The following is a 21864-nucleotide window of genomic DNA, read 5'->3' on the forward strand; positions in this document are numbered from 1 at the left end:
CATCAGCTTGTAGGTGGGAGTGTCCCTATTCAATGAGGTAAATGTTACGGGACACACCCTCATTTTCAGTATAAAATATCTAAAAGATAGATACATTTTATTGATATATTGCCCCTTTCCATTCTGACCAAAAATGTAGTTATCTCCCTATTATCAAATTTAACAGATCTCATTCTCATGTTGTTTATTTAATTTTTTTTTGTCCCCTTCACAAAGCCAACCACCCATACACCCACCCGTCCCACCCCCTCCCTCTTGTCCCTTAGGGTGAAACACCCCTCTATATCCTGCTGCCGCTGTTTGGGCAACCTTGCAGAGTAACTAAGCCTTCATAAGCTAGATTCCGAATACCAGTTCCCCTCTAAGTAGGCAACAAAGCTTAATGCTGCATTAGTATTCTTTAGCTAAATTTAGAAAGTGCTTGCTCAGCTTCCCTGTCATCTGTAAAAAAAAATATGTGTGGCCGCCCTTAATTACTTTAAGGCGAGCCGGTTCCTAGAGTAATCTTGCAACTTTGAAATCATCCGATCAAAGTATGAGTTTTGCTTCCAAATAATCCTCCAAGACCCTTGCGTGTCAATCAAACTAGAGAAATCTATGTGAACCAATAACCGATCTATAGCCAAGTAAAATCATATAGATAGAAACAAATCTAAAACGTAAGAAATTGTTTGGTTGTAAAATGTTCTATTAAAAAAATATTAAAGTCTCGAACCACATCTCATTGATCTGAATCTGCCCAAACCACCTTTATTCCAGCGGCTCTAGAGTCAACTTCTGGATTTACAGATCCACTAACAGTTCCTGATTACACCAAGTGTTAGAGCCTGTTCACATAGTTCTAAATAGCAATTTCTCTTATTTCAAATAAGTGTGGAGTCTTTAGTATATAATGTCCACTGCCAGGGCCCTCAATTTACTGTCTGAAAAGCAACACATTGAGTTTCAAACCGGCCTCTACTGTCAGCAATGGAGCCTGTACCGCCGCACTGCCAACCCTGGCAACAACATACTTGCCCAGAAGCAAAATGGTGAGTTGAGCATCCTAGTGGCTGTAGGTATAGATTAAAGAGGAGAGGGGACAGTGCGGAGCCCTGAGGGACCCCACATGTATAAAGTCAGAAAAAAGTTCCTTTTTCATACTATGCTGCCAAAACATTTTCAAATAGAGTTAGGTTTCCCATCAAGTTTAAGTCCATCTCAGTCCAAGGGCACAAAAGCTAAAGTCAGAAACAACAACCAAGTAGATAGACATCTATTTTAAGCATTTCCTTTCAATATTTTGCATGCCAACCTGGTTGAGTAGGTTTAAATATACTAGGTATATCCTGTTTTGGCCCCAAATTAAATTTCCACTCTAAAGGTGACATATAGCAGCTATTTATATTTGTCCATTGTGGTTTTTGTTGGCTCATCTATGTCATCTATGAAATACAAGCAGCTGGGCCACCTTAGAGTACAAATCCCAATCTTGACAGCCAAACATCTTTGTACCATTATGCCTTAAGACAGCCATGTGGACTATCCATATTTTCTTTCTATATAGATTTGTCACTTATTTTGGAAATACACTGATGTATCTTTCGTGAATAGAAAACATCCTAATTTCCAACTTAATGTTGATTCCCTTCATGTCAACCTCTGCTTCAAAGATCACGTACACACACTTTTTCTGATCTCCAAATGCCCAACAAACCTGATCAATGTTTGGCTTCCACAAAGTAAACTACCTTTTTTCTGTGAGGAAGTTTCTTGTATGAAAGTAATTCTAAACCCATCTATTGTATTTTCCCTGGTGAATGGCAAATTGGTTTGTTGAGCCATCGAACAATCAGTGTGCCAACTGTGAGTGTGCTTGTTCCGAACCTAGTGAACATTTCATCCTGGTGGCATATAGATCTCCCATCCACCACATATAAAGCCAGATGTACAACCATTTTTAGCATTTGCATGGAAAATTGGGCCGCTTGTGACCGCTAAAAAAGTTGCTGTATGTATACTTTTAAAATAGAGTTTGCTAGTCACTATTAGGAAGGGGCGCGACTAAGGCGTCCCTTCATAATAGCAGGTCACACTGGTATGTACAATTGTTTTGCAACTGCAAATGCGGTTGCAAAACAATCTCAGTTACCACCTACTTCAAGTAGGTGGTAAGCCAGTCGCAAGAAGAAGAAGTGTGGCTCACTGGTTAGAGCAGGCAGACCCTGAAGCAGATGTCAGACCCGGGACCAGGGTTCAATTCCCGACGCGGCAGGGTCTTGAGCTCAAATGTCCATGGACTCGATAATTCTCGCTTCGGTGCCTGACCTAATCATGGGCTCACACTCTGCAACTCTGGGCATTAGGCTTGCTTAATCTCCACAACGGCCCCCTGCGGCGGGATGCCTGGCTTTCACCTTGGGGATGCCCTGTAGGGGCTATCTCACAGGGAAAAGCCAGGACGGGTTCCCAAGGCAAGCGTGGAGATACCCCTTCGGGGGTCGATTCTGGCGCTATATAAGAAACATAATAATAATAAACAGGAAGGGGTCCCCTCCCCTTTGTGACTGGCAGTGAAAAAGTTTTGAAGAGCAGGCAGTGATCCCACAGACCACTGCCTACTATTAAAAAATGAAATAGAAACATTTCATTTTTCTTTTTTAAATGCATCCCGTTTTCCTTTCAGCAAAACTGTCAGCATAAAAAAACAGCTTTTTTTAAAAAAGAAGTCACAGACGTGTTGGTCTGCTGAACCCAGCAGGCCACCATCCCTGTGAGTGCTGACTATTCCCAATGAGTCGCAAATTGTGACCTGCCTCATGAATATTGATGAGGCAGGTCATTTGCGACCCCATGGGGAATCTCTAAATGTGTCTAAGACACCTTAGTACATTCCATTTTGGGAGTCGCAAAAAATAAAAATTTGTGACCCGCAAAACGGAAAAGTCGTACATCTGGACCCACAGACCCCTATTTGCACTCTGCCAATGTGATTAAACACCCCCTTTCCATACATACATAAACACACACACACATATTATTCTTTTCTTGTCTCCCTCCTCCTGAGAACGCTTCTAGCTTGAGCTGAGGAGAATTTACAACTCATTGAAAGCCCATCTAGGGGTCTGCCCTTCATATCCTCTCCACAGGTTGTTATTAGGTCTAGATTTCAAAATCCCATTCTAGGATATTTGGTGCTCAGCAGCCCTCCCAAAGAACAAGCCCAGTATTACTGATGGAATCTACTTTTATTTCTGCCAGTCACTGACCATATTACACTCAGAAACAAAACAAATTGTTGTCATAAGCAATTCTTTCAAGGTGACAACAAACAGTATCAACCCTCATTTTCTCCTTAACTTAAATTGTGCATTCACATACGTAGCTTCCATTAAAGAATCTGGTTTTAAACCCGTTTACTGACCAGACCTCTTGCTAAGAACACAATCCTATTATCCAGTCAATAAGCCTGGTTATTGTGACTTCATTTAACCTGCCCAGCTTGCAAAGGCCCCAGATATGTGTAGACAGATATCATTCACCTCAGTATTTCTTCTGAGATCAAATCGATCCCTTTCTTTTTTTTCTTGGGGAGGGAGAATTGGGTTTATTTACTTTTACTTATCCCAAGCACACCTTTCTTCCTTTGTGCCTCACGCTTCCTTTAACTGCTTCTTAGTCCACTTTTGCTTTCTTTATGATGGCCATGTGTAATGTCATTTCTACAATGAAAAACAAAGGGACACGTGTTTTATTAAGTGATGCAGTGCAGCGCAGCAAAGCAACTTTCTGCGCTACGTGACAGGGAAAGGGCAGGAATGCGCCATATTTAACAAAAATGCATTCCTGTCTTTTCCCAGCACTGGCACACAGTGTGCTGCCTAGTGCCAAAGCAGACATCCTTGCGACATGGTGCAAAGGGGCATGCATTGTACGCAGGATTGTTTTTTGTGCAGGAAGGAACATCTTACGGCACAAAACAATAATCTGAGGCATTTTTGTCGATCTATGTTTGCTGCATAATGCAGCACACATAGAAAGAGGAAAAACGAGGAGGATTAAAGATACTTCTACTTGTTATGCATCCCCTGGGGATGCGTAGCATTTTGAGGCATTCCCAGGTCTGCCAGTAATAGTAAATCTTGGTATGCACCAAAATACATGAGTGTTGCATGGCAAAACCCACGCAACACCCATTGAATGCCTCTTTGGGGCAGAGTAACGCAATGCACCGATTTGCGCTGCATTGCGATACTCTGGATTTATCAAGCCACACACGGCCATGTAATGGGGCCTTGCGTGGTTTGACACATCATACTTAAGGGTTGCTTCGCTTTTGCACCCTATTGTGTGGCACAAAAGCAACGTAACGCTATGATAAATATGGTCCAAAGATTATTGTGTGCCATCATGTTCAACAAGTATTGGCAAAGCCAATAGGTCTGGTGTTGGCCACCAGCATTTTGGCTTTATAAATGCTGGTTTTGTCATGGTTTAAAAAACTTTTGTTTTGGGGGGAGCTGCTGGCCATGCCAATATAAAAATTGGCTCAAAGCTAAAATATTTTTTGGTCTCGAAAAGCATACATTTCTATATTAGATCCTGGCACTGTATATTTGTGTGTGGAGGTCAGTGGCGTAGGAAGGGGGGGTTGGGGCCATTTGTTCCAGGCGGCTCAAGTTTTTGGGGCGACGGCCTCACCCTGCTCCTACCTGCTGTCTTGGGCGGCAATCGCAACTGGCAAGTGGAGTAGACTCGCCAGCCCCCCCGTTCCTCAATGTGGCCACTGCAGGGCGGTAAACACAGGGAAGGACGTGGGCAGCCAAATGCATAGCTACACCACTGGTGAAGGTGCTCCTTATGAAAGAGCACTATGCCGTCACTCACAATGAAGTTAGCCAATGGTTGAGGTGGGATGACACATTGCCCCATGCTGTATGCTACAGTGGGTGGAAGAAAAATGTGAATGACGCTACAGCTGACCAATAATATATATATATATATATATATATATATATATATATATATATATATATATATATATATATATTAGTTAAATCAAAAAGTCTTGGCTAATACCAGGCCTAAAAATAAAAATAAACCAAAAGCACCAGAAGAAATAATTGCCTCTGAATCACAACCATTGCAGCAACTCTTGAAATCTTTTCATGTTTGCTAGGGTGACAAAAGACACGTTTTAGAAGATTTACTATTTTGCACTTTGTAGCCAATCTGTGTCTTGCATTCCATTTTCTGTAGAATCATGATCTTGAGCATTGTTGACGCCCTACCTTGGCACCCCTGTGTGCTTTCTTAATGGATACATCCAGGCCCCCTTCTGCCACCAAAAACCTCGGTAATTATGTACTTAACCAGGCTCAACTTTCCTAGGGCTCTTCCCATCCTTCTAAGAAGCTCCTAGAATGCAGGAATAAATCTCCTTTCAATGTCCTCAACATCTTTGATTTCCACTTCACTTCCAGTTTTGTTCACTTTCGTCATGCACTGCTCATCATGTCTCCAAAATGTCCATACCCTGGATGATATCCTTCCGGCTCTTCTAACCTTCACGCCATGCCTTCTGTGGCCACTTGCATCTAAAAGGACAAAAAAGTGCCTGAAGCGCAACCCCGCTGTAGACAGCTGGGTAGAGAGTTGTAAAGTGTCCATGTGTGGCTGTCTGTCACGAGACGGCTGGCCAAAAAGACATGCGCACTTTAAACAGTGCATTAGACAGCCTACCCTCCTCCCTGCTGCTGTTAGTTGGCAGCGGCCCAGCCCCCGTCCTGAAGCTCAACTAGGGATGGGGATTGAAAAATAAAATGGTGGTGAACTACTATTTTATTTTTCATATCTGGGGCTTTAGGGGGTGGGGGGATTTTACATGGGGCGATATTTCTCCGCTCCAATGGAGGAGCCGCCCTTGCATGCCTTCTATGTTTTCACTCCCTTAACAGAACTTCCATCTCAGAAAGAGCTGATTTCCTTCAATTTATCCAGCAGACCCTCGTCGTTCTTCAAACAGACACAGCATTTGTATCATCAGTGGGAGCATAGTCTCCTTCCTTATTTGCCTCTTTGTTGTGGTGGCACTAGATATCAGTGAAATGAGGATTATTTTTTTGTATTTTTTAAGACAGATCCAGAGAAACAATTAACTTAATGTTACCCCTGAGGTGCAAGTTTCGTTTTATATAATTGATAGGCAGAACGGCTGTTTTACCACTTCGCCGCCCTTTGTGGTTATTATCAGTGGAGAAGTGTGGCTCACTGGTTAGAGCAGGCAGACCCTGAAGCAGAGGTGAGACCTGGACCAGGGTTCAATTCCCGACGCGGCAGGGTCTTGAGCTCAAATGTCCATGGACTTGATAATTCTCGCTTCGGTGCCTGACCTAATCATGGGTTCACACTCTGCAACTCTGGGCATTAGGCTTGCTTAATCTCCACAACGGCCCCCTGCGGCGGGATGCCTGGCTTTCACCTTGGGGATGCCCTGTAGGGGCTATCTCACAGGGAAAAGCCAGGACGGGTTCCCAAGGCAAGCGCAGAGATACCACTTCGGGGGTCGATTCTGGCGCTATATAAGAAACATAATAATAATAAGCATTTCATTATACTCCAGTTGGATTTCTGTAAAACATATTACAAAGTGGCCACTATCCCTGCTGCCAAGTTAGGCCAGCTCACTCAAAAATGAGTTAACAGCATAGTGATAGCATGACAATGTCTAGTTTGCTGTACCATGAAATCCTCCCTGCAGTTGTATGACACAAACACGCATTCCTTAACCACATATGCCTTAACCACGCCTGTCTTTACAACGACTATGTATTTACTACCCATGCCTTAACCACGCATGCCTTTACAAAGACTATGGGCCTCATTTATGAAAAGTGACGCATCGCTGCGTGAAAACAGCGATGCGTCACTTTTCACTGCGCACTCCTTGCGACACCAATGATGCGTCATATTTAATGTATGACGCATCATGTCGCAAGGACTTACAGATACGTCAGTATTTCTGACGCATCTGTAAGCGCAAAAGTGATGCATTGCTGGAGTGTGTCACAAAAGTGACGCAACTCCAGCAATGCGTCCTTTCACATGGGGAAAGCCCCATGTGAAAGGGCTTGCATCAGTCTTACGCCTGCAGTGAGGCAGGCGCAAGATTTTGACGCAACAGCATCCTAAAAATGACGCAGTGAAATCTCATAGATTTCACTGCGTCACTATTACGAGGCTTTTTGCGGGGGAACGCCCCCTCTGCATACATTATACCTGACGCAGGTATAATGTGGCGCAGGGGTTTAAAAAGTGACGCATCTACCTAGATGCGTCACTTTTGAAATATGGCGCAACAAGGCGCATTTTTTTACACCGCTGGTGCGTCACAAAAAGTGACGCACAGGCAGCGCAAAACTGACGCAAGGCCTTCATAAATAAGGCCCTATGTATTTACCACCCACGAATTTCGTTGTAAAGGCATGATTGGCAAAATAATTATGTGTTGTAAAGATCCCATCCCAGCACACCTTCCCCTGAGCCCAAAAACACGCACTCCTGCATTGTAATCTATCCACCCCATCCCTATTAACTATCCTGATCCATAAAACCCAGCCCCCCCAATCCAAAATACCTACTCTGACACCAGCACCCCTGCCCTGAAAACTCACCCCAGCCCTGAAAACTGCCCCTGCCGTGAGCCCTACAATTTGGCCCACTACCCTAAAAACAACCCTGACCTTATCACCCCCACCATGAGCCCTGATAACAACTCCTCAGCCCTCAAAACTGACCCCAGCCCTGAAAACTGTGTGTCACCCTAGAGAAGCTCTGAAAAAAATGCCATATGAGGTATTTTATAAGCATTTTATAAGCCTTACGCACTTCCTTGCATCTTTCCTTCAATCTGATTTATACTTCTAACCTGCCATCTTTCCTTCCATCCATCCACCTTTGCTTCCATTCTTTTATCTTCCCTTCCATCCTTACACCTTTCAATCCTTCCATTCTTTAATACTTTCTTCTATTTTCGTCCATCGTTCTATCCATTCTTTTATCCATTGTGGCATCTTTCCTGTCATCCTTCCATTGTTCCATTATTCCTTCCAACCTGTCTTTCATGATATCATGTATATTTCTATCTTTCCTTTTATTGGTTTATATTTATTTGCATTCCCTCCATTTTCGCTTTGCTTTCATTGTTTATCCCATCCTTTTATGTCCATATCTCTTTCTTTCCACCCTTCCTTTTATCCTTGTATTTTTCTTGGTACCCCTGCTTCCTTCCGTGTTTGCTTTCATCTCTGTCTTTCCTTCCATCTCCCTTTTGTGCATTCACTCCATTTGCCTCTCTCACTTTTTTCTTTGGCAGTTTTGTAATTTTTCCTTTTTTCTTCACGGTGCTTAATTTCTCTGGCAACTTTCGATCATGCAGCATGTACTACACAATGTGGAATGTTGTCTGCATGCCATGACTAATTCAATATATAATAAAAACAAAATGATAAATGAAGTGTTAAACGTTTCTAGCAAGTCTCAGCCCTCATCATAGCTCTGCAACTGTGTAATGTTGTATTTATTAGATTCTGAGTGAAACCGGGGAGTCAAAGATGAAAGTCAAGGGCAGCCATGAGTAATATGGCAGTGGTCCTCAGAGTCAACCCACACAGCAGCTGGGGAAAAGGGAGGTGGACAACGCCCTTGGTAGTGTCTCACTCCATGTGTGTGGTTTCTTACACTTCCTGCCATGATTACTCAGTGAAGGTCTGTGCTCCTAGTGACTCGTAAATTATTTTCTAAACAAGTTGAGATGCTCAGTGCTCTAAACCAACTCCACGTTTTTGCAAATATGTGCTTAAAAACACTAGCACGTCACAAATCTTTGTTTACATTTTATGGGGATGGCTGCAGAACATGACACACTTAATGTGTCATTGTTGGTGGCTTCTGTTGCTAATCAAACCTTAAAAGGGGAAGGGTACAGAGTTTAATTCCTGGGTGGCACTGCTGTAAAAAGACCCAGTCGCTAGGGTCCAGGCAAATGGAGCCTTCTTTGAGAATTTCAGCCTTGGTAGCTGCACCCGTCATGGATGCCCACTGCCCCCTCCCCCTGCTTTTTGCCTTGGCAATTAAGCCTCTAGCTTGCTGGGTGAGAAGAGGTGCAAAGATACAGGGGAGGTGAGGTGGAGCCCCGACTAGGAGGATGTAGTCTCTCTGTACGCCGATGACATAATGCTGGTACTGGCAGACCCGGACACCTCGGACTCCAGCTTGCTGGAACTACTGACAGCATTTGGCTCCTTCTCAGGGCTCAAACTCAACTAGCACGAATCTATTGCATTTACGCTGTCGAAGATGGAGGGGACTGCGGCCTACCACCACCCTCCGGCTTGGCAACTTAGAGGGTTTACATATCTAGGGATCTTCATTAGAAAGTACAATTCCCTGCCTTATCCCAGTCCGACTCTGATCAAATTTCTGTGCATCATTGGCTTTCAGAGGCTATTGAATCTATCCTTCCCTGTCAGCCAAACCTCAACTCAGAGTACATCCTCCAGCTCCCTGGTTCACAGACTCCCTCAAACAAGATAAAAAACATTGCAATGTTTTAGAGAGACAATGGAGGAAGCACTATGCGCCAGAGGCTAAACTAGTTTTCCTGACAGCACTGAAAAAATACCATGCTCTGTGTAGATCAGCTTGTGCTACTTTCTTTACGGAAAGGATTACGAATTCACAACACTGCCAAAAAACCCTTTTTATGGTTGTGAAACAACTCTCAGCAGCTAGTACTTTTCTGCCTTCCCCTTCACTCTGGTTGCATCAGTGAAACGAGCTAGTGTTCTTTCTTAATAAAGTAGAGTGCATTCACCATCAGCTGGTTTCAGATTCTTCCCATCAAGGCAACTTTACCTTCTGTGCCTCTTTTCATGGTGATCAGGCTGATATACTCACTCAGGCTACCCCTTCTGACGTGACTTGTCAAATCAGGGCCTGGCTCCTTTTATACCTGGTCAATCTTCAATCTTTGCTGGGTTCTAACAAGTTCGGCTCCCCACTCTCCCTCAGAGCCCAGGTGTCTGGGGTCACCGCAACCTGCTTTGCTGTTCTCAAGTGGCTAAAATAAATCCTCTGGTTAATTCCACCTGCTGCCCAGAGAACAATAATGTAGGTGTTGGTGACATCCAGACTTGACTATGGCAATGTTTTGTACCTGGGCTCTGACAAAGCCTCTGTCCATCGGTTATAGCTCATTCAAAATGCAGCCGCACACCTTCTTTTCTGGCTGCCTCAACATGCCTCAGTCTCCCCATTTCTCCATCAACTCCACTGGCTCAAGGTGAACAAATGCTTCGAGTTTAAGGCCCAATGCTACATTTTCTGAGCCAAACACGGTTTGGAGCCCCTTTACATACAAAGTCTGGTCAAACTCTACGTGCCCACTCGACATCTGAGATCAGCGAGCCTCTCTCTGTTTTTTGTTCCTAGATTCCTTCTCACTCGTATGAGATGTCACTCATACGCTTATCTGTTGCAACTTAAGCTGTGTCATTCACTTTTAGCCTTCCGTAAAAAAATGAAAGACTTTCCTTTACAACTCAGCATAGCTTGCTCTGTGCCCCTCTGCAATGTGTGGCTTGCTTATTGTCCTGCTCAGCGCTGGGAAGCCCTGTTGGGTAGCTGTACGATTTATAAATCCATAAATAAATAAATAAATCAAAGGACAAGGAGAATCTGAGGAAAATCCTCAACTCCTCAAAGGGGGATACAGAATGATTCAAGAAACTTCTATTGTCGCTGATGGTTAAGGCCGCTCTATTTAAAATTATATCCTTGCCAAAATTCCTGTATGTCCTGCAAAACAACCCGTTTGAAGTCCCGGATGGATTCTTTCGGGCAGTGAGGGATGTCACGAGATGCCTGATATGGGAGGGTTGAACACCACGGACTGCATGGCCTTCCCTTACTAGAAAACTGCTGGAAGGCAGAATTGTCCTCCTCAACCTACAACTTTAGTATTGGGTGACACAATTACAAGTGATTAACAATTGGGCCTTAACACCCCAGAAGGAACCCTTGATGATGGGGGACAGATGGGCCATATGTCCGACCCCTGTATGGGGAGAAAGGGATTACATCGCTGGTGACCCCACATGGCTGTTGCCATCAAGATCCCTGCACACAGCAACCAATGCCTGATGATGGAAGGACAAGCTGATCCTAGAAACCCTGCTTTGTGACTCTGAGGTCCTGAAGCGAATGTGTGCAATATATAGGGCCATAGAAAATGGGACCTGCTAGAAATCTCTAAGGTGGGCAGCATCTGGTGAGGAAAGAATTACAGGGGGAATACAAGATGTTGGTGGTCAGTGCTTCAGTTACCAGCAGATGAGATACTTCCTGTGAGACCAGATGAAGGCCCTACAAGAGGCCCCAGGTGAGTTTCCCCTTGAATACAGGTTTCTGAGAGCCCCTCTGACAGACAGGCAGTTCCTGCCTTTACTCCATCATCCTACTCAACAGCCTCACCCCCAAACAGCCTAAAAAAAATGGAAAGGGACCTAGGCAGGCTTACGATGATGACTGGGGAGCTGCCAGCCATTACCCCCAAGAGGTGGATATACGGGTTGGGTTCCAATTGATTTAACTGCAAATACTCCACAGAGCATACTTCACACGGTCAAGGTTGCTCCACATGGAAAGGGTTCACACAGACCTCTGTTTGAGGGGATGTAGGCAAAAAGGTACACTCCTCTATACAATCTGGTGCTGCCCCAAGATTCAGGCATAATGTGGAAAAATAGGTCACCTGTAGTCGGTAGTCCTGGAGTGCACATTAGAGCTCACCCCGTAATTAACCACCTTCAGTATATGGGAGATCAGACCCTAGACCGCTATTCTCTCCTCTTTTGTAATAGGGCCCTGATAATGGTGAGATGAGGCCTCATTAGAAAATGGGGCAGGAAAAGCCATAATGAATTGAGTATGGAAGTCCAATTTAGACTGGTGTATGAGGGACACAAAACTGGTATATTTGACCCAAGGTTGTCCACAATAGTTGGAGAAAGTGTGGGGACCGCGGAAAAACTCTGAGGAACCCGACCCCTGAGAGAGGTCACAAGATGGAGCCTAGGAGGGGGCGACATAGTGGTATACATCATCACAAAATAGAAATAATGTAACTGTATGTTCCTACATGTATGAACAGTATATTAACTGGCCCCCAAGGAGCACAAGCATTGGCATAGCCAACAGGTCTCGCCTTTGTGACCTTATAAGTGTTTAGTTATCCAGCACAATATACTTGGTACATCAACATAAAGTGTTGCATGGCTAAACACTTATAAGGTCCCAAAGGCGAGACCTATTGGCTATGCCAATGCTTGTTTTGAGTGAGTGGCTCGTGCAGGTATGCCACTGTGAGGTAGAGATGCTGCGAGTGCTTTTACAGGAGCCCCTGTGACATTGCGCCTCTTCAAAATGTATCTTGGGTCTGGTGTAACACTTCTAGCCCCTATTCCCGTCTTCTGGCACCCAATGCATCCTTAAATGTCCCATGTATAGCTGGGGTTGACACTCCTATTACCCCTGCCCTCCAGTGACACTTTACTTGTCACGGGCGGTGGTAGTGGTGGTGGACATGGTGGTAGTGGTGGTGGACGTGGTGGTGGTGGTGGATGTGGTGGTGGACGTGGTGGTGGTGGACGTGGTGGTGGTGGTGGACGTGGTGGTGGTGGACGTGGTGGACGTGGTGGATGTGGTGGTGATGGTGGACGTGGTGGTGGTGGTGGAGGTGGATGTGGTGGTGGTGGTGGATGTGTTGGTGGTGGTGGACGTGGTGGTGGACATGAAGGTGGGGGACGTGGTGGACGGGGTGGTGATGGTGGACATGGTGGTGGTGGTGATGGGCGTGGTGGTCGTGGTGGAGGAAGTGGCGGTGGTGGACGTAGCGGTGGACGACGTGGTGGTGGACGTGTGGGTGGATGACGTGGGGGTAGACGATGTGGTGGTGGATGATGTGGCGGTGGATGACGTGGCAGTGGACGACGTGGTAGTGGACGATGTAGCGGTGGTGGTGGATGTGGTGGTGGTGGACCAAGTGGTGGTGGACATGGTGGTGGAAGTGGGGGTGGACCTGGTGGTGGACATGGTGGTGGATGTAGTGGTGGATGTGGTGGTGGATGTGTTGGTGGTGGTGGTGGATGTGGTGGTGGTGGACGTGATAGTGGTGGACGTGGTGGATGTGTTGGTGGTCGTCATACCAAGTGCTTGAGAATTTGGTACAGAAAGAATTTTGAACATTTGTTTACAAATATATATTGGTAGAGTCAATAATCTAGGAATTATTTATTCAGAATGTTTAATTTGAATAGAATAGGCCCAGATGGAAAAGGGAACTACTGCAATAATCGTTGCACACAACCATAGGTTCCGCTTTGCTTTAGCGGGCTTCTTGGCACTGAGCCACAATCAGGACAGACTTTTCATAACTGTAGTTATTGTGCAGTATGTTAGCTCATCTTATTGCATTACTAATATTATTGGAATCTGCGTGTTGTGTTTGGGAGTAAAAAGAGGGGCAGAACGATTCTGCCAGAGTGGGATCGTAGGCATGAGTACGAGGTATAAAAACAAGACTAGGGATGACTGTTACCACAGTACGCATCTCTAATGGAGTCCTTATCTGGAGTATTGTGTTCAGCCCTGAAAGGCACAGCTCCATGCGATGAAGAAGTGGAGGAAAGTCTAGAAATCCGAGTTTGTTGTCCAAGGACCCAGACAGCACAGTATCAGCAACACATATGAGTCTTAGACTGCTAGTTTTTGGCTTAAGGGTCGTTTGGAGCACAGTTGTGAGCCTCAGACAGAATTGATCAAAGTGTATTGCGAGTCAGTACTCAATGAGGAGCAAGCCACTGAAGGATCATTCTGGCACCCTGCATAAACATCTTCACAGCAGTCTTTCCGAATCACACCATTCCTAATCACTAATGCTACACCGACAAATATACTTGTTACTGAACCTAGTGGGCTACATGTGAATGATGGCACTCGCTAGAGGGTGGTTAAGGCACTGGATTGAGTTTTAGATGCTTGCCCGAGTGCCGCAACATTCATCGTGGACACATTAGCACTATATGAGCTCAGATATCTTGCTGTAAATTATAAGCATTCTCAGGCTCTCTGACAAGAACGCCAGACAAATGTATCCAATTGCACACACCTGAAGCGGGCAAAGACCAAGACAAACTGCAAAGAACTGCCAATGACTGACTGGTGATGCAACCAGCATTGCTCACTTCAAATAACAAGCTGAAAACTAGCATCTGATACTCCGCCAAGAAGACTCAAGGCACAGCAGGTATTCTTAAACTGGAGCATACTTTGATAACAAGCCGGCTGCATGTTTGTGTTTAAGAGCGGTGTATACCTAAGAAATGTGCACATGTAAGGGAAATGTTTGATGTTGAAGCAATGTGTGCTTGTGAGTGAGATGTGCGTGTATATGTGTGTTTGTGTGTGTCTGTTGTGTAAGGATGCTGTGTGGTAAGGAGATGCGTGTTTACTAGCGATTTGAGTGCAATGGGGATCTGTGCAAGTGAGATATGTGTTTAAGTGTAACGTGAGCCTCTAAGGGCTGCACGTCTTCATGGAGAGTATGTAAGAGAACGTTGTGTCGAAAACAGATATATGTGTGTATGTTGCATGTGTATACAATGCATGGTAGAAATGTGTAAAGAAGATATGTGGCCGGGTAAGCTGTTTGTAAATGAAGTGTGCGAGTGAGGGAGAGGTCCCTACATCGGAGTGACCCATAAGTGCATTTTAGGGGATGTGTTTCTTAGGGCACGACTTGACATGCACTTGTAAGGGAGATCTGTACGTGTGTTTCAAGAGAGAGACAGAGAGAGTGCGGTTTAGGGGGCGTGTTGGTGTAGATGTAATAGGTGGGTGTTTAAAGAGATGTACGAGCGTTAAAGAAGGACGTAGGATAGAAGTTTAGAGGTATAATGTTATCACAGAGTGTGTAAATCAAAGAATGCATACATGCACAAGAGAAGAGCCGATGATACCAGACATGCCAGAGTGTTCTTCGGGCGAAAAGAAATAATATTTTTAAAAAACGCGACCAATCGACGTTAGGTTATTAAACAGTGTGTTACCCTAAGAATGCCTGTATCTACAAGGGAAGAGCTGGGGATATCAGACAGGCCTCACTGAATGTCTATGTATAACGGAGAAAAACAAGTGATACCAGATAGGCCCATGTATTATGTTATCACAGAGTGTGTAAATCAAAGAATGTCAACGTGAGTGGTGACGCGAGTGGTGTCAACTCAAGTGCGTCAACTCAAGTGCTACTCAAGTGCTACTTTGCTGGCGATCAGCTTGCTATAACGCGCATGCGTGCGCGTGCTCTTGTGCGCGTTCTAGCAAGCTGATCGCCAGCAAAGTAGCATTTCTCAGGGCACCTACTAGATGTCTCGGCCGAGTCCAGCGCATGCGCTGGATCAGGCCGAGACCTAACAAGATGGTGGTCTTGTGGCTTTGTCTTATGCATCTGGACCAGTATGCCTCATTATGTTGTAAGCCGAAGGGTGGCTGCTCTACCACCGGGTTGTTCAAATACTAATAAAAAGAATTTAGAAGAAAAAAAATCACCAAAAAGCATTAATACAGTTAAAAGATCAGCCCTATTGGCCTTATTGTTTTTATTGTAGTTGATGGAATTAGATGGACACTTAATGTATTTATGTCACTGAAACCTCTATCAAAAAAGATGCATACGTCTTTTCTACTGGTTTCACATGTCTAGTGTAATTATGCAGGTTGATATACATATTCCTGTCTTTTTAGATGCATTCATATGGCTCTTATAAAAGGGTGTGCAATAACAGCTGCTTTATTATTTTATTGTAACCCTATTTTTTACTTTAAGTGAATTTGGGAGTAATGTTCCCCTCTCCTCTCTCTCCTTAAGTTGTTAGCCTCTGGGACCACCCCCATTTGGTTTAAAAACCAAAGTCTTGGATGTGTACTTCAGGTCTTGGTGGGGGCAGCATAATATGATAAAGAGGTACGTTCTTGCGGTTTACGTCTTTCCTCCTTTGTCTAGCCTTGTCTCTTCTTTCCCTTGCGTGAGTAAGACAACTAGAGGGATATTGTATTCGGTTACAGCTTTTGAGTAAGTAGTATGTTGTTTTGTTTGGCCCAAAGTGCCTCACTCCAATAAATCGTTGTGGAGTCTTTGATCCTCCTTGCCTATCCCCTGTTTGCCTGTAGCTGCAGTGCGCTAACGCGAGGTAGGAGTTCAAATGTGTAGGTTGCCTATTGAGGCATGACACTGTGCTTAATTTGTGCTGGTGTTTTCTGGTGCTCAGCACCGGCACTTATTTTTAAACACCGGCACATATTTATGAGAAACCACCACATTGTGGTACAGTGTGTGTGTAGTTTTAAGGAACATTAATTAGTGAAGCATTAAGCTATTTTATATATATGCCAAAAAACAAAAAGGATAAAACTTAAACATGCAGATTAAAGTGACTTGAGTTGTGCTAGATGCAGTGGACCAGTACGTAATACCCTGGGCCTTGGCACTTACCCTTTTACAAATTAAGCACCTCATGACCAGATATGACTGTGCAGGAAAATGAAAGTGAGTGAGTGAAGAGAGCAGGCTACTTCCGTTGAAGGGAATGAATGTAATGGAATGCATTTTATTTCTCGCAGTTTGGAGTGCATGAGTGGTAAGCCAGAGTATGAGTGCTGACCCATAAAACAGTAGAGATTAAAAAAAACTACTATAGACTACATTTTGTGTTTGACGCAAATTAAATATCTGTCCCAGTTGCTTTTCCTTATTTTTTTTGTTTGTTCAGTGGTGTGTTTTTTTAACCTTTGGTTGTACGCCTTTCGTCGTTTTGATCACCAACCTAATATCACGTAGCACCTTTGTTGAATTATTGTTGTATTCCAACCAATTAATGCAATACAATCTAAGGCAATGCAATACAGTGGGACACACTGCAATGCAATGTAATGCAGCTGTTCAATACAGTAGAGTTCATTGCAGTGCAATACAATGAAATACAACACCCCTTTCGATAGAGTTGACTCACTCTCTCTCTTTTTTTCTATTGAATACTTGCATATTGTGTTACATAACTACCTTCATGTATATTGCTCTTCACTGCACTACGGTATCCTTTTTCAATTGACTATATAACAAATCTTCCAAGGCATTCATACCCAACATATGTTATTTTATTGTGTGATCAGGCTGAATACCACTCTGTGATAAAATGAGTCTTAACTGAAGGACAGTCCTAGCATATAATTAATTTATGGGGAGAGGCCAGCCATCTCGTATAATGACGATGTTTGGAGTGAATGCACAGCAATAAATGTATATGCATTCTTTGTATTTTGCATAGAATGAGTGATGTATACCATCTGTTGTTAAAGAAATTATGTAGAAATAGTGTGCCCTGTATGGATTCACAGATTTGTTTTACCAAGGTTTTTGCAAGCAACACTTCACCATCAAATGTTGTCTGTTGCTTGTGATGGAAGTTGTAGCATTGCAAGGGAAGGTGATGCTTGCTTTGACTAGTGAAGGTACACCGATTGGCAGGTGCACTACTCTCCCTCCTCCCTGAATGGTTGATGGGTCTGTGAGTTCCTGAGGTGACCGAAAGTGTGATTTGTTCGGGTCACCTACTCTGAGCTAGAGCGATCGTGGTGTGGGGGGAACTGTATCCTCGGAGTGGAGGATTTTGTAGAGAGTTGCCCTATGCGTTGCAGTCCAAATTTTATCCTGGTTTATTCCATCAGGGACAGTCATATTTCTCTTTATGTGTCCCAAGTCGAGTGGATGATGAATGTATAGCAACCCCCTTTGAGTCAATGACAGGCTGCAGCTACCATGTGGATCCAGCTGATCAGTCAGAACCATGATTTGACTGTTCTACAGAGAGAAGTAATTTTGTTTCATTCTATGGCAAATCTATTGTATTCCTCGGTGTGGTTGTTCAATCTTCTTCAACACATTAAGGTTTTCCCAAGATCGGGACTTTGTTTCGACATTTCTCCCTTGTTGTGAATTATGTGGGGGCAAGAGGGCTACTACTGCTGTCCCTTTCAAGGGTGGGCTGGTAACACTTTATTAAAATCATAGTATGTGAGAATTCCCCTATCATATATGCAATGATTCCTCTTCACCATAAAACGAATACGGTTGCGTGGCAACACATGGGCCGCCACTTATAGTTTGAGTAGGCACTGGCAGAGACTTTGCCATACTTTGTACAAGCGCTTCCTACCAGCTCTCTAAAGAACTTATCGGGTCCATTCCCCTGTCCATAGGTAGATGGCACAAAGCACACCACCTTGAAAGAAGCCTTAAGTACTGATATAGTAGTTAACTCCAAAATCTGTGCTATGTTTGGGAAGCTAGAGACGTGCTACTGATGACAACTCAGTGCTGGCCAATTCTTTTCCTTGTAAAATTGGGAGATGCAATTCTGGTGTGACCAAGAGCATCCCTCTCCCCAATTAGCCCACACCTCCATTCTCAGACGTCTCTTCCTTTGACTTATCTACACCACCAGAAGCATTATACTGTTCCAGCTGAGGTTAAGGGGTTACAAAGGGGATTTGGGTTTCTCTCCACTTACATGACAAGAAACAAGAGCACCTTAATGGATCCCTCAAGCCTCTGGAAAAATTAAGTAAATCACAACCTCCTTCCAAGATGGGTTAGCCTCCTGTGCAGTCAGACATGAAATAGAGATTTCACTTTGAAAGCCTGGTATAACTGGACATCAGGCTCAAGCCCATTGCATATTGCTGACAGGGCAAAAGGAATAGACAAGGAAGGAGTGCAATGAATCAACACTTCTACTGGCATAAACATCTAATGTGATTTGGGAAGGAGCTAGAAGCAGGGTTAATAGTTTTGCAGCAGATGAAGTATTTTTCTCTTATACTCAAACCTATTATCAGGACGTTGGCCCTAATCAAGGTGAGCAGAGGGAATATAGGGAGCCATATAAAAGGATTATACATAGTCGAAAGTAAGACATTGCCTCGCCAGATAGACTGAGCTGGCATTTCATCTGTCAGCAGATCCGCAGGGGTCATCACCAGACTGCACTACTTGTGATGCTGCCTCTTAGTGACAAACTAGGGGCCTGTTTCACGAAGAGAATAAACAATCTGTACCCTTAATCATAGTCTTGCTTACATGTGCAGATGAATATAACTTCTGGCTTACCAGGTGTACTACTGAGACAGTTATGTGACTTTTTTAGTTTTTGCTATTTCCCCAATGTAGACTTATGTGCAGTGTACAGTTGTGGATTGGGGTAACACATCTCTCCTGTTCAATTGCACATTTTTTAAACCTCCTTCTTAATTTCTTTGGGGGAAAACATGTTTCTTGATAGAGAAACCCCTTCCCTACACCCCCAGATGTTTGGAGGTGTTAAATTCCACATCTCATCTTGGGACAAGATTACAGCAACTCTTGGCAAGAGCAAAAAACTGTCAAATTACAGGGTGGGAAAGGGTGAGAGGGGAGTTTGTTAATGCCCACATACATGACACATGTTTGCTTCACAAACATAGCTGTATATTGCATGCACACATTGGAAGGACTCAGACAACAGGAGTGAGGACATCCGGAGCCAATACTTTTCAATACAAATTACATTGCAATTAAGGAAAGTTATAAATATTATAAAGAAAGTTAAAATGTAACCTGAATTAAAATTAATCCAGAATGTACAATTCTATTTGTTTTCACTTGTGATTAAATTATTTAAACTGACAAAAATAGTGGTAAATGACACATAAATATATTCAATTAAAATGGTTTATTAAAGAAACAATACTTTTTTATAAACATATTTTCAACAACGTTAGATATAAAATATTTTAGCAAAGAAAACTATTTATTGATTTATTTACAGTACGTTATAGTAAAAAACAAAAAATGTAGATACGAATATTATATGTTATAACATACAAACATTTTAATACAGACTTTGGGAAAAGTTAAAACATATTTAGAATATGCAGTACACAGTAAAAATATATATAAAAGTATCCTATATAATATATTTCATCTATTTATATTTATTTATGAAATAAAGTAATTCATTTCTTTGAAATAAGTATTCTAATATATTAGTTTTTTTTATAATGACACAGTTTTCTTTATAAGTTGCTGGTTTTGCATTCATTTCTACAGTTGGCGGACAATTGCTGGTGCTCAGTTAAGATGGATTTTTTTTAACATTTCAACAAATATGGGGTATGTGTGCTGTGGTTTTTGGGGGTTGACAGTTGTAATTTGTAAAGGGGTACGTTTGAGTGAGAAATGTTGGGTTTTGGTTTCTTTTTTTTACTTTGCCGGTTCTGCAAGATAATATTGATCAGTGGCAGGAGGTTGTTGAGGCGTGGCAATTTTTTCTTAGGAAGGTGCTTCCACTCCCCTTTAAAGCTGCTGCAAAGGTAGCCTTAAGTCATCTACATCTTTTATCAGAATTTATTTTTTTAATTTCTTAGTAAACCATTAAATTTCTCATTCAGTTCAGAATCATAATAAATAACTTCCTAGTATTAATTGATGTGTATACTCTGGGACTGGCCTTTTGAGGCAAAGCTTTTTTTTAATGAGACAACTGTGTATACATATGGCTTCACCTACCAGTATCAGGTATGTGTGGTGGGAGACAGGAGTATTCATGCTCAGCTGTGCTAAGGGAGAAAGTTGCATTTAGAGAGGCTTGGACTTTCAGCAGAATAGTAGGGGACTAGTCACTTTAGTCTGAGCTTTCCTTAGCGGGACAGCAGTATGTGGAAGTGGCTGGGCATAATATTAGGTGATCTGTGTACTAGGGGACTGGCTTTTTGTTATAGAGCATTTTTTAGAGAGACAGATGTGTACAAGTGGCTTCTCCCACCAGTATATGGTATATGTGGACTGAATCTTCAAGTACAGCTTTGGTAAGGGAGAAAGTTACAAGTAAAATTGATGTGAACTATCACTATATAATATATGTGGTAGGGTGCTGGACTACTCATGCTCAGGTGTCATTCGGGAGAAAGTTCCATGTTGAAGAGGATTGACCTTTTAACAGATAATGTGTTTTGTAGAGGACTAGTTACTTCATTCTGAGCTTCTATTAGTGGGACAGCTGTATGTAGAAGTTGCTGGGCCTGATATTAGGTGATGTATGTACTAGAGGAGTGGCCTTTTAATATAGAGCTTTGTAAATTGAGAGAGCTGAGTGTACAAGTGGCTTAACCTACTAGTATATTGTATGTTTGGTGTGGGACTGTGCTGTTCAAGCACAGCATTGGTATGGCAGAAATTTGCATGTAAAGAGGCTCGGCCTTTCAACATATAATTTGTCTAGTAGGGGACTAGTCACTCTGCTCTGAGCTTTGCTTAGGGGTATCACTGTATGTAGAAGTGTCTGGCCCGAGTAGGTAATATGTGTACTGGGGGACTGCCTTTTGATGCAGAGAGTTGTTTAGGAAAGCAGATGTGTATACAACTCACCTACCAGTACACATGTCTAGTGGGGGAGTAGTCACTGTGCTTTCAACTTTCCTGGGGGGAGCACTTTATGGAGAAGTGGCTGGACCTAATATTAGGTTACCTGTGTATAAGTGGAGTAAGCTTTTTGTTTGCTGAAGTTGTTTACAGAGATGGCTGTACGTACAAGTCCCTTCAGTTACCACTAAAGCTTATTTGTGGTGCAGTACAGTACTGTTCAAACACAGGTTTGTTTAGTGTGAAAGCTGCTTCTAAAACAGGTTTAGCCTTTCAACAAATAATGTGTCTAATAGGAGACCACTGACTGTGAC

The sequence above is a fragment of the Lissotriton vulgaris genome, chromosome 4_1 (assembly GCF_964263255.1).
Source record: "Lissotriton vulgaris chromosome 4_1, aLisVul1.2, whole genome shotgun sequence".
Classification (NCBI taxonomy): domain Eukaryota; kingdom Metazoa; phylum Chordata; class Amphibia; order Caudata; family Salamandridae; genus Lissotriton; species Lissotriton vulgaris.